At 40.7% G+C, this 13,345-nt stretch overlaps 1 protein-coding gene across 1 annotated transcript in view; it reads left to right on the top strand.

Annotated features, from left to right (window-relative positions):
• The first annotated feature begins 7,337 nt into the window (after positions 1–7,337).
• Positions 7,338–13,345, top strand: part of LOC124783067 — a 46,773-nt gene continuing 40,765 nt past the window's right edge. The window contains exon 1 of the mRNA XM_047253994.1: positions 7,338–7,470. The gene's annotated coding sequence lies outside the window, so the exon portion shown is untranslated. The remainder of the gene's footprint in view (positions 7,471–13,345) is intronic.

Raw genomic sequence — 13,345 nt, 5'->3', positions numbered from 1 at the left:
TGATCGATTTACAATCGCAAGTTCGATATGCATCGTTTGGACCCCGCGACTTCTATAGGCAATCATTCTTGGAAATTATCACCAAATCGTTCGTACTTCTCCTCTCTATAACCTCACTCTTTCCAAATATTTACATGGCTCGAGAAAATGTGGAGGCGGTCCTTAGCAAGAACCAGAGATGTACATCACGTCGAATCTCTGAGTGACTGTGACGTTACGGAGACGTTCCAGGCCCGTGACGTCGAGTGTGGACAGTGCCATTATAAACGCTGGGGAGAATGTTTTGACGTGACGGACCTGACGGAGACGTTCCGTTAAGTGTGAATCGACCTTAATTGTGCTATGATGTGATGGGATATGACAGAACAGGATGGCCAGTTTGGATGCTGCCATTTGAAATGCATTGCAGAATGTTTTGATGGACTGTGTGAATTGGTCTTCAGTCAACACAATCGTTATTATTCACTTAAGTATTACAGATAGATAGCCACAGTGTAATATTTCTGTTTCTACTTTGATATTAACAGAATATTCTGAAAACAAGACGTAACTTGAAAACGCGAACACATTTCAAAACCAATTATATTTGCATGGGAGCGAAAATCAATTGCGGAATTGGATAACCGACAACTAGAAGCGGATTTCCAGAATCGATTTTGAAGCGTTTCGACGACTGTCCAGATGCGATATTGGGAATTTGATTTAAGAAATCCGGTTTTGAGAGCCCCATCGAAACAAGGTTGTTGACGTCAAAGGCCAGTTCACACTGGCACACGTCGAGGTATATTCACATTTGCCCATCACATCATGTCACGGCACTTCAAGTCAATTCAAGTCTCATGATATCAACTTGCATGGCTGCCCGCATCTTTTTTTTTTTCACTGGAATTGCAATCTTTTCAAGGTAATTTTCTTTATGCGAAAGAGCACATACACAACGTGGTAGTTTATGCACATGGATGCTAGATTCCACACTTGTACAATAATGAGATTTATTGGATTCAAATGGTTTTCAGCTTGCAAGAACAGCGTGTATATCAGAGAATGAAGACAGGAGTGCAGAACAACACAAAAAGCAGTGTGAGTCCGAAAAATGTCATGACCTGGTACAGAAAAGGAATTTCGCACCTATGCAAGGAGTCAAGTAAGAGACATCATCATTTTATATTTTGAGAAGTCGAAGTATCAGGTTTTGCATTTGATAGGTAAAATTGCACCCACAGTCACTGAAAGGAAGACAGTGTGATGCACTGCCATCACATCCAGTGAATAATGGGTTTGTTTAAGGGTAAGTTAAATTGCTGGTCCAGTGAAAATTTTTGTGCACTAGTCTTATCTCTCTCAATACCTTTTCCTTCAAGGTTTATAGATTTCGTTTCCATCTTGCGTTTGACTTTTAACAGCTCAAGTGTCTTATTTGTACTGGGGTCAGCTAGTGAAAACCCACAAACACTGACCACTGATGCTCATACTAATGTTTTACACACAATCCAGAGAGCTGTTTAACAATAAATAATACCGCCACAAGTATACATTTAAAGAAGCAAATTGCAGTGTCTGAAGGTTTCAGTCCATTTTTTTTACAAAGAGCCTGACAGCATATAAATAAATTTCTCATATGAATCACTGTGATTCTACCCACGATATATTTTTCACTTCAAGCTGCAGCCATACAGCAATGCATTTCATTTAAAATATTAAATACTGTAGGCTACCGGCAGGTATGAAAATCCACTTTATAAATGTTGTAAAGAGCAAATTATTTAGTAGGCTCAATGTCGTAAAATTTAGACTGCTCCCTCATCGCTTCTACTGATCTTCCGTCATTTGTTATAAATTTTAATAAAAGAAACAAGGAAAGGAAACAAATTATAACAAATAACGAACAAAAAACGATTGATATTGACCAAGAAAACCACAGTGAAACGAAACATGGAGATCTACTCATTGCCGTCTGTCGGGAGCAGTGATCTCAATAAAAATCTTGTTTGAGCTCACTAGTAGGTTGAATGATGTTAGCCATCAAAACTTTCCTCCGGAGAAACCTTAAGGGTGCACTGCTGTGATGTGCTGTGACGTGACGGGATGTAGGGCCAATTTGGATGCCGCCATTTGAAATGTATTGCAGAATGTTTTGACGTAACAGGACACCTAGTGTGAATTGGCCTTAATAAATGTACTAGCAACTGACATTGTACTCTTACTAAAATATACTTTTATTTATTCATAAAGCTGATGAATTAATTGTACTTCTCATGTTTACAAGGCCAACTGCATCAGAATATACTGAACGGCTGATAATAAACATTCTTTTCTTGCCGGCCGCTGTGGACGAGCGGTTCTAAGCGATTCAGTCCGGAACGGTGCTGCTGCTAGGGTCGCATGTTCGAATCCTGGCCTCAGACATGGATGTGTGTGATGTCCTTAGGTTAGTTAGGTTTAAGTAGTTCTAAGTCTAGGGGACTGATGGCCTCAGATGTTAAGTCCCATAGTGCTTAGAGCCATTTCAATCATCTTTTTGAGGGCTGAAGCATCATATGACGGTGAAATGACTATTGATACTTAAGGCGCACAACCAATAACATCGATTTACTGGGATCAATCGATTAATGCTGAATGCTGAAGATTAGATGGGTAGATCACATAACTAATGAGGAAGTATTGAATAGGATTGGGGAGAAGAGAAGTTTGTGGCACAACTTGACCAGAAGAAGGGATCGGTTGGTAGGACATGTTCTGAGGCATCAAGGGATCACCAATTTAGTATTGGAGGGCAGTGTGGAGGGTAAAAATCGTAGAGGGAGACCAAGAGATGAATATACTAAGCGGATTCAGAAGGATGTAGGTTGCAGTAGGTACTGGGAGATGAAGAGGCTTGCACAGGATAGAGTAGCATGGAGAGCTGCATCAAACCAGTCTCAGGACTGAAGACCACAACAACAACATCGATTAATCGATACCTTATAGACAGTCGATGTGCAATAGTAGTTTATAGTTTTAAGACCCGTCCACACGCAACGATCTGTCTGCGCAAATGTCTGCGCACATCACATCTGCGCAGACAGATCGTTGCGTGTGAACAGAAGATTTGCACCAACCTGAGGTGTGTGAAAACCTGGAAGTTGGAGTTGGAGGTTTGAGCGAAACCTCTCAAATCTGTCGGTTCAAACCACATCTGCGCAGACAAGTTGGAGCGTGTGGACAGGAGATCGTCGCAAATCTGGCGCGAAACAGCTGTTTGCTCGGTCTAGTGTTTGTATTTGTGTGCACAGGGCATTAAAATGGCTGATAAGCGTCAGTGTTCTCGAGAGTTTGTAAGTGAATTCATTGAAATATACAGAAACCACCCATGTTTGTGGAAGATTAAAAGTAAAGAATATAGTGACCGAGACAAAAAGACAGCAGCATACAATGCTCTATTTGAAAAATTGCGGGCAGTTGGCGCCTCGGCAAACAGAGAAACGGTAATAAAAAAATAATTTCGTTGCGAACTGGCGAAATTATTTGCGGATGGATGTCGAAACTTATAATTATCTCTTAAAGCATGTAACCCCTCATATTATGAGAAAAATACTTGTATGAGAAGGGAAATTTCTCCTCATGAACGCCTGGCAGTAACATTAAGATTCCTAGCAACAGGAAGGAGCTACAATGATTTGGAATTTTCATCTGCAATATCGAAACAAGCATTGAGTGAAATAATACCCAACCCATGTGAAGCTATTTACGCTTTCCTGAAAGATGAGTTCATGAAGGCAAGTCAAGTAAATTAGTCTGTCAGCGAACTGTTTACCGAAAAGAGTTATCCAAAGTTCAGAAATCTAGAAGATCTGGTGTAGGAGAAGATCAAGTATACCAGCCAACGTTATGGTATTTTGATCTACTTGGCTTTCTTAGTGATCAAGAAACGCCAAGACCAAGCAGGAGTACAATTGAAGATGAAATTGGAGTGCCAATGTGCGAGGAAATGGAACACGAGGTTATGTAAAACAAAACAGGTTCGCCCTGCAACTCTCGCAGTAAATTTACGTGACAAAACTGCTTTCGCTTTAGCAGCCACTGTCTGCACCATTTTGACCGCTTTCTCTGTTTCCTGCGGTTGGTCTGAATGTTTTTTGCAACACAAGTTGCGAACACAGACCACAACAGAACTTCTTCCATTTCTATTTTTCAAAATAACTGAATTAAATTTTGACGTTTTCGGGGAGCGTAGTCGCTTGCCACTGATATTTCTTTTCTACACCGACAGATGGCGGGCGAGTAGTAGATTGGGGTTTGTGTCGTGTGAACACACCACATTTGCACTTTAGAGGTGGCAAAAAATAACGTAACTGATAGAAATAACCGGTTACTGAGAAGTAACGGTTACTGCGATAACCGTTCCTCTGATTCTGGCAGTTATTTCAATAACTGTTTAGTGTCAACAGTGCCTCGCGCCATCTGTTGACCGAAGATCGTACTGCGCATTTGGAGGCGTTCTATAGACCATGGGAATAACTGTGAGACTGCGCGCCATCTGTTGATAAGAACTGTGTACTATTTCGTGGGCCTTCGTTACTTTTAGCATAACCAATTAAATAAAGTTAATATCCGAGCCGTGGCTGATAGGAGCTGCAGTACAGGCATTAACAAGTACGGTCGTTCCCTTAAGCCACCGCCTTACGTGTTAATTTAGCTTGGACGGGTAGTACAAGGAAAGTTACTAAGGAATTCGAGCGACTATGGAAATAACTGTCAGAGCCGGTATTCTCCTCTGGCAGTTATCGTTATTGGCTCGTAGTTCTAGTTCTCTGGTAGTTATCGGGCTACCACCACAGATAACCTGGAAGCTGGTAACGGAATAACTGTGTGTCTAGACGTTCCTGACTCGGTGACTCCAGTTAAAGGTCGTAGTTCCAGGTGATATTTCCAGAGAGGATAGTAACTGGAGCGAACAAATATTTTCGTACTGCTACGGAAATAGCCGCTGGCCATCACGAATGACAAATAACATGTCAGAAAGTATAACATAATACAGTGGAATATAATAATTATTATCCTCATCATTTGTCAGGAGATTGTCAAAATACGTGAATATATCACAGTAACTGCTAATATTTACAGAATTGGTACACTGACAGAATAAAACACAGTTACGTACTTTTAATAAATTTATCGTACACAGAATACCCGATCTTGACTGTTGCAACCAAGTGCTGTCAAAACTAAAATATAGCAGAATTTTTACCTAAGCTGGTCTATCAGTCTCTGTTACGATATTCATCTACAGAGTAGAAGGAGGGGTCACTGGAAGCGTCTGATTCCACCCGTCTGCTTCGACGTAAAGGCGTTGTGGTGTGTGAATGTCATTACGGCACGGTGTTTGAGTTGGTTTTTGTGTGTGTGTGTGTGGGGGGGGGGGGGGCTGTCGATCAGTGCCGGAATTTGCTGGTGGTAATTAATTTTTTTTTTTTTCTAGCTGTGATGTTTTGTGTATTTATGAAGTATTGAATGTGATTTAATTTATGTAGGGATGATTAATTTGTGGACTTTTGGGATTGTGGTTTTATTTTTCGTAGTTGTAGGTGTTGGTTTTTTGGCATCAGTAGCTGTGGTGGACCTATATAGGTCACCGGATAATGACTGATTCCCATTTTCATAATTGTGTGTGTTGATGTTTTAGTATCGTCATCTGAGGTTGACCTATGTAGGTCAAGGGAAATGTCTGATTCCAATTTTCGTACTTTTAGTTGTGGGTATTGGTGTTTTGGTATGGTCACCTATAGTTGACCTATATTGTTCAAGGGAAGTGTCCGATTCCTGCAGATTTTTGTTGGTGTAGCAGAATGCTGTATTTTTTTTCCTTTTTGTTCTTCATTTTGTGTTTTGGGATCATGGTGTGTTTTTTTTACTAGCTTGTCCTCACCCTAAAACCCCCAACTTCCCGCAGTTGTCCCATTGGTTTGATTGTATTTTTGGTGGGAAATGTTATTGTATTATTTATATGTATCTTCGTGTTTGTTGCCATGTGTATGTGGTGACGTCATAGACACACTTAAAATAGACATTTCCGGCATATTGATGATGGGTGGAATCAGACACTTATGTATCAAATAGTCATTCAAACACACTGTAAACCGTGCCTTATCTGAAACCAAGTTTTTAATGGTTGCTGACTTGCTGGCAGCTTATTGAAAATGCATGTTCCTGAATATTGGACCCCTTTTGGACCAAGGTAAGTAATTTTAGGTCTTTATGTAGATTGCTGTTCCCATTTCTAGTACTGATATTATGTATTAAGCTATTGGTTGGAAATACTTGTAACAAATTTCATTAAGGAATAAATATACTAGGAAGCAGTGGTTAGAATACAAAGTTCCTTGAACAGGTTCCTACATGATGTTCTTGAATTGATACCACAAACGATTTTCATTACACGCTTTTAAATGCGAAAAACTTTTGCTACGTTTGATGAGTTACCACAGAATATGTTCCCTTATGAAATAATAGAATGAAAAAATGTGGTATGCCCTTCCCAACTGAATTTATTATCGAGTTGTAGTCCCAGAAATGTAAACTGTCAACCTTTTCGATCTGCATGTCTTCATATGTTATAAACATGCTGTCGCTGGAGAAATCGAGCAGTTTGCAAATCTGACATAAAACTTGGATTAGCGTACTCACACTTTCCCCAATAGGACTAGCTTTTACAGCACAAGAGTAAACGAATCTGTCACATTACGTATATTTTTTGTTGTATTACAAGGCTGTACACTTTATTCTATTATGTGAGCAGCACAAGAAATTAAGCTTCGAATTTAACCTACAGTACTCAGTTTACATATTACTTCATACTTAAAAACGCACGTTGTTAACATTTTACTTAAACAGTGCTTTGGCGAAGTTCCGCGTACTTTCTGTCGCAGCTGCGAAGATAATATTTCTAATAGCGACCGATAACCTACAAACATATAATCTGAAACACTAATAATCGTTCTAACATCAACTAAAATGTACCCGGAGTTAATAAGCTGAGGTTATGACACGATTCAGACGACATTCCTGCTATTTCACACTACTCGCAGTTATACTGATAACTAAACTGATGGATTCCAACTATGTCGTTATTTAACTGTCGGAGTTATCGGTATTCGCTAGCGAAAAATAACTTGGCAGTTATTAATAACCGTTAACGATAACGGTTATCAAAGAATAACTGGAACTGTGATAACGGTTACTCCAGAATAACCGTTTGGCCCACCTCTACGTTTTGCAGCGATCTTTTGCATGTACAGACATCTGCGCCGATGTCTGCGCAGACAGATCGTTGCGTGTGGACCGGGCTTTAGTATTATCTACCGACTACTATGTAGTATGTAGAACTAGCGTGCTGTCTGAAGATGTTATGGTCGGTTGTGCACGTGTGACTCTGCGCAGTGACAAATTTGTTTTGTGGGTAGATTAATAAGCTACGACATCCTCTTTACGGACGTAAGTTCTTTAAGTATACGATAAAATCCTGCCAGCATTTTGCAGCTACAATAGAGGAACACTTCTGACTGTTTTAAAATTAATGAAACTGAATATTTTTTTTTTTTTTCCGCCAGGACTCGTTACATTCAGAACATAACAAAACACGTCCAGGATTTTGTGGCGAGATTGTTGGAACACAGAACGTTATATTTTGTCCACTAGCTGTAGAGTTTTACCAAATGTTTAGTTGGCTAAAAGTATCAGCGTCGCCTGACAGGTTCATATTGTCTTACTACCTTTATTTCTAAGCTTCTTTTCGTTCATTTGCATAGAACAATTCTTTACACCTTTTTACGGACTGCACTTGCATTTGGAAGATGGGACGTAATGTTTATTTCGGGTTATTTCTCCTATTCTCTTCGCGGTATTGTTAAGATCACTCCCGAAGGAGCCCATAGACTGTTTTCTCCTCTAACCAAGTTGTCATTTTATTATCTTCTAGAATAGTGTTGAGTAGGTGAAACTGTAGCATTCTTTTTCCATCTTTTATATTGTTTTATGTAAACTTCCGTGAAACATTACTGTGTTTCGTCATATTTCTCTTGTGCTTCAAGATGACACTCTATTTATTCCACGAAATACAGTGCCATTGCTACTTATCAACTTTATGGTCGAAACACTCAAAATGCTCGGAAAACGGAACAGAGTTAATTAAAAGGTTGCTATGGCACAGAATATGTTAGACTGTGACTATAGTAACGCTTGTTAGACTCTTTGAGGACTTCATTTCTGGGAGTTTGTATTGTTTTCTCAGCAGAGAAAACTCTTTTAATACTAAATTGGTGATAATTTTTTATGTACTATATGCCCCCCACACCTTACTAATGGATAGTAAGGCGTATATATTTTGTGACAGCACGTGTTATAATTAACCTTACAATTTCGATGAGAATTATTTTAGTCTTTTCATGCGCCCCTCCAAAACCCTAAAAACACACTCTGAAAAACAACCCCCATATACAACAGCCCCCCACACCCATAAACCAACAGGAGACTTACCCCCCCCCCCCCCCATACTTCCTCTTCCAAAACTGCTACTTGTCAACCTCCATGGCCACCCCAGGCCCATCCAACTTACCCCTGTACTTAATACATTCAGAACAAACTTTCATACAAAATGAAAACTAGTCATAAACCGTCCTATCACTAACACCAGTCTCATGCGCACAAAAACTATGGGGGGATCAATACCAAAAATAATAAGTCTTCAATACTCTCTTCACATACCCAACCTAGACCTCTTGAACCAGGTACTACGCCTTATGGAGCGCCATAGGTTGTCCCTACGGCACTGCCACATGTCCCTGGTCCGAGGCACCGGAACTCTGGCCAACCGCATGTTCTGTGGACACATGCTGCACTTCACCACTTCAGCCAACAGCCTGAATAATTGTAAGAATTTTATCAGGGACATCATTTTGTCCCCCATTTCCGCCTGCAAACAAGAAGTGTTATATTTATCCGTCATATCCGTACCTAACAAAAGCAGCCACAAATTAAATTAAACGACTCATAACGCAACATACAGCAAACAGCAGTACAATAACATAGACACAACAAAACTTAATTCTTAACTCTCTGAAACCAATTTCTGTTGAAGACCAGTCGCAAACGACAACTGAACAGATCAAGCAGCAACACCAAAATGAAGCCAATACACCACATAACACACGAACCATAAAAACACCACCAGAGGACAGCACCGATTGCAACAAAACGACATCTACAAACACAACACACTCATAAACTAAACTCCGCACCTTCGTGACATCACACACCACACCACCGTTACGTCACGGGTGAAAGCCGACGGGTGGGATCGAAAGCCTCCATTGACCCGAGCAGGTACTACATGTAGTAAGGAGAAGTTTGGAAAGGGATTTATAATTCAAAGAGAATAAGCAATAGCTTTGTGTTTTACCAGTGATATTGCAGAGCTATGAGAGATGGCAAATGAGTTACATGAGCAGGTGAAAGGAATGGGCAGTGTCTTGAAATATGGTTATAAGACAAATGTCGACAGAAGTAAAATGAGGATAATGGAACATGGTTGAATTAAGACAGGTGAGGCTGATAAAAATTAATTAGAAAATAAGACTAAAAGGAGATTTTTTTCCATCAAATTGAGGGTGGTCGAAGTAGAGGTCATAGACTACAGACTGGCTGTAGGCTAACAAGAAAAGCATTTCCGAGAAAGGGGTATTTAATATCTGATATAAATTTAAATGTTAGGATGTCTTTTCTGGAGGTGTTTGAAGTGTAATCATGTGTGGAAATGAAATGTAACAGAATGCAGTTCAGTCAAGATGAGAACAGAAGCTTGTCAAATGACAGAAGAATGCTGATGATTAGATTGCTAGATCACATAAGTAAAGAGGATGTTCAGGATAGATCTCAGGAGAAAGGAATTTGTGGCACAACTTGACTGTGTAATAGAAGAGATTGTTAGGTCACATTCTGAGGCATTGAGGAATTGTTATTTTGGCTTTGGAGGGAGAGACAAAGGGATGATGAAGATAGTAAACAGGTTCAACAGGAAGTAATTTGCAGTTGTTATTCTGAGGTGAAGTGACTTGCACAGGATAATCTCAGGTGGAGAGCTGCAGCAAATATTCTTTGGACTGAAGACCACAACAGCAACAATGAAAAACCAGGCATCTTAATTTTTCACAGACAAAGAGTGTCTTACTTTAAAACTGCAAAGGGAAGAGACATGGATGTTTAGTGACTGCTTTGAAAGAAGTGGGCAACATTATATTTTTCATATTGGTTCATACAGAAGAACTGAACATATAACAGAGATCACCACTTCCAGCATCACTCTGTGTATGACTACTGTGATTTGAGTGTGATAATTCTGCCTCCCCCATAGGCCTACATTATTTTAATCATTGGTAAGACTGGTGTGGCATTAGCTTAGATCTAGGTTGTGTTGGGAAGTGACAATTTTTTTTTAAATGAGATGGTGATGCCAATGAATGTGATCATGAAATAAAATTGTTGTGACAGTGTTTAGTGATGCTCGATGTCTACGCCCTATTTCTGGTAATGTTCGTACAGTATACATAATCTGTATACCATACATACATACGTATTTAAATAATGAAAAATAGGAAATGGGGTCATAACATAACTCGTACTAAATTTGAAAAATTACCATTGCAGAATGACAGGCCAGATCTACCTTCAGTCGACAAAATTCCAGTAGGTTCTACTTATAAAACAAACAACTGCTTAATAAGTGTGAAAGAAAGTATAACCTTCTACTTTGAGAGCTGCTACATAAAACACATAATTTGACTGTTAAAAGGGCTATGCATGTAGCCTTCAGTGAAATATATGGGTCACCAGAAGTGTCAGATACCACCCGTCGGCTTTGACCCGTGACGTAAGTCTGTTGTGGTGTGTGACATCACGACGGCACGAAGTTCAGTTTGCGAGTGTCACGTGTTTGTAGATGTCTTTTTGTACTGTCGGTGGTGCTCTCTGGTGGCATGTTTGTAGGTTGCAGGTAAGGTTTTGTTGTTGGTTTAGTGTGCGCTTGTGATGTGTTTTTATGGGGGGGGGGGGGAGGGACCAAAAGAAATCGGATTGTTGTCATAAAAAATTTATTGATGAACCTTTTTACAAAATTACTTCAGTCACCTTCAAAATACTCCCCATTACATGCGATGCACTTGTCAACTCTCTTTTCCCACTGTTGGAAGCATGTTTCAAACTCTTCAAGTTTGATATTGTCCAGTGCCCTCTGCAAAGCTGTTTTTATCGCCTCCACATCGTCATAATGCTCCCCTTTTAGCGTTTTTTCATTCGTGGAAAGAGGAAAAAGTCGCACGGGGCTAGGTCCAGCCAATACGGAGTGTGGGGAATGACACACCACCTCTGAGATGCCAAATAGTGGGTCACTCATAAGGCTGGAGCATTGTCGTGATGCAGAAACCAGTCACCTGATCGCCAAAGCTCCGGTTGTTTCCTCCTCACATCCTTTTGCAGACGCCTTAAGACATCCAAATAAAAGTGCTGGTTAACAGTCTGGCCAGGGGGTACGAATTCCCCATGCACAATTCCACGAACATCAAAAAAGACAATGATCATCGTCTTCACATTTGACCCCACTTGCCTTGCTTTTTTTGGTCTGGGGGAGTTGGGAGTCCTCCACCGGCTTGACGCTTGCTTGGTTTCTGGGTCATACCCATAACACCAACTCTCATTCCCTGTAATGACTGTGTTCAAGAAGTTTTGATCACATGCAATCTCTGTTTTCAAGTCCTGACACACATTCATGCGGATGGTTTTTTGCTCCTGTGTGAGAAGGTGTGGAACAAATTGAGCAGCAACAAGTCTTGTGCAAATCCTCATTCAAAATCCGCTGGCACGAGCTCCAACTGATTCCTGTCTCTGCTGAAATTTGGTCGATTGTGTGGCGACGATCCTCGTTGATCTTTTGGCGGACCTTTTCAATGTTCTCTTCATTTCGTGATGTTGAAGGGCGTCCAGAATGAGTTTGGTCTTCAACACACATCTCACCACGTTTAAGGCGCCCAAACCACTCGAAAACCGTGTGCGGCTCATAGCATCCTCCTGGAAAGCTTCCTGAAGCATTTGGTGTGTCTACATTTAAAGTAGGAAACAAAATTTCACACACACTCTTTGTTCTTTTAAAGTTGGCATAATGACTTCGCAGAGGTAACCCGCCAATAGTCAGAGAAACATAATACCACACTTGCACGTTCAGCTCTACACTGACACCGTCTGAACAGCTGTTTCATGAAGGTCTCTACTGACACCATATAGCATGAGAGCCCTGCACTACGTCTACAAGTGACAGTGCCCTCAGAGTCCGGTTTCTTTTGGGTCCCCCCCTCGTATGTGGCGTGTCGTTGCGGTTCGATGGTGCTCTTTGGTGGGGTTTGTGGGTTGTGTGGTGTGTGACCTATTGGGTTCATTTGAGTTGTTGACGTTGTCGGCTGTTGTTGTGGTTGTAAGTGAAGATTAGTGGCATATTGTGCCGTGAGTTGATTGTTTAATTTTTGGGTTTTTTATATGATAATGTAGCGTTGTATGTGGTTTGTTGTGTTTGAATTTTTGAAATTATTTTTTTATGTCATTGTTAGGAATGGATATGACTGATAAAATGAACCGTTTTCGGCTGTGTGGTACGATGGGTGACATTGCTATGTTGCTCATCAAATTTTTGTAGCTTTTTGGATTACTGGCCGAGCTGGTAAAGTGCTCTGTATGTGGTGAGTATATGAAGTTAACGAAAGTTCCGGTGTCTCGGACCAGGAACAGCTGTATGTGGACATGCCGGTATGACAACGTTTGGCGCTCAATTCGTTGGGTACCTGGTTCGAGAAGTCTAGGGGGCTTTGCGTGAAACTGTGTTGATGCGTTACCATTTTTGTTATCAGTCTTCACACAGTTTTTGCGTGCATGAGGTGGGTGTGAGTGAGCGAACGGTCCTTGATTGGTATTCTTTTTGTCAGGAGGTTTGTTCGGAATACATTAAATACAGAGGTAAGTTGGGTGGGCCTGGAGTAAAGGTTGAGATTGATGAGTCACAGTTTGGTAGGAGGAAGTATGGGAGGGGTAAGCCCTTGGTTGGTTTATGGGTGTGGGGGGCTGTGGTATCGAGGTCTGGTTCTTCTGTGTGTGTGTTATGGTTGTGGAAAATCGTACAAAGAGGGACTTAGTGGGATTGATTCAAGATTATGTAGAACAGGGTAGTACGGTAGTCTCTGATGGGTTTGCATCTTATAGTGGGTTGGCTCGGGAGGGTTACAGTCGTTTAGTTGTTAATCACAATGTAGAGTTCAAGAATTATGAGAGTGGG

Source organism: Schistocerca piceifrons, chromosome 1 (assembly GCF_021461385.2).
Source record: "Schistocerca piceifrons isolate TAMUIC-IGC-003096 chromosome 1, iqSchPice1.1, whole genome shotgun sequence".
Taxonomy (NCBI): Eukaryota; Metazoa; Arthropoda; class Insecta; order Orthoptera; family Acrididae; genus Schistocerca; species Schistocerca piceifrons.
This window is presented reverse-complemented; position numbering and strand designations above follow the sequence as displayed.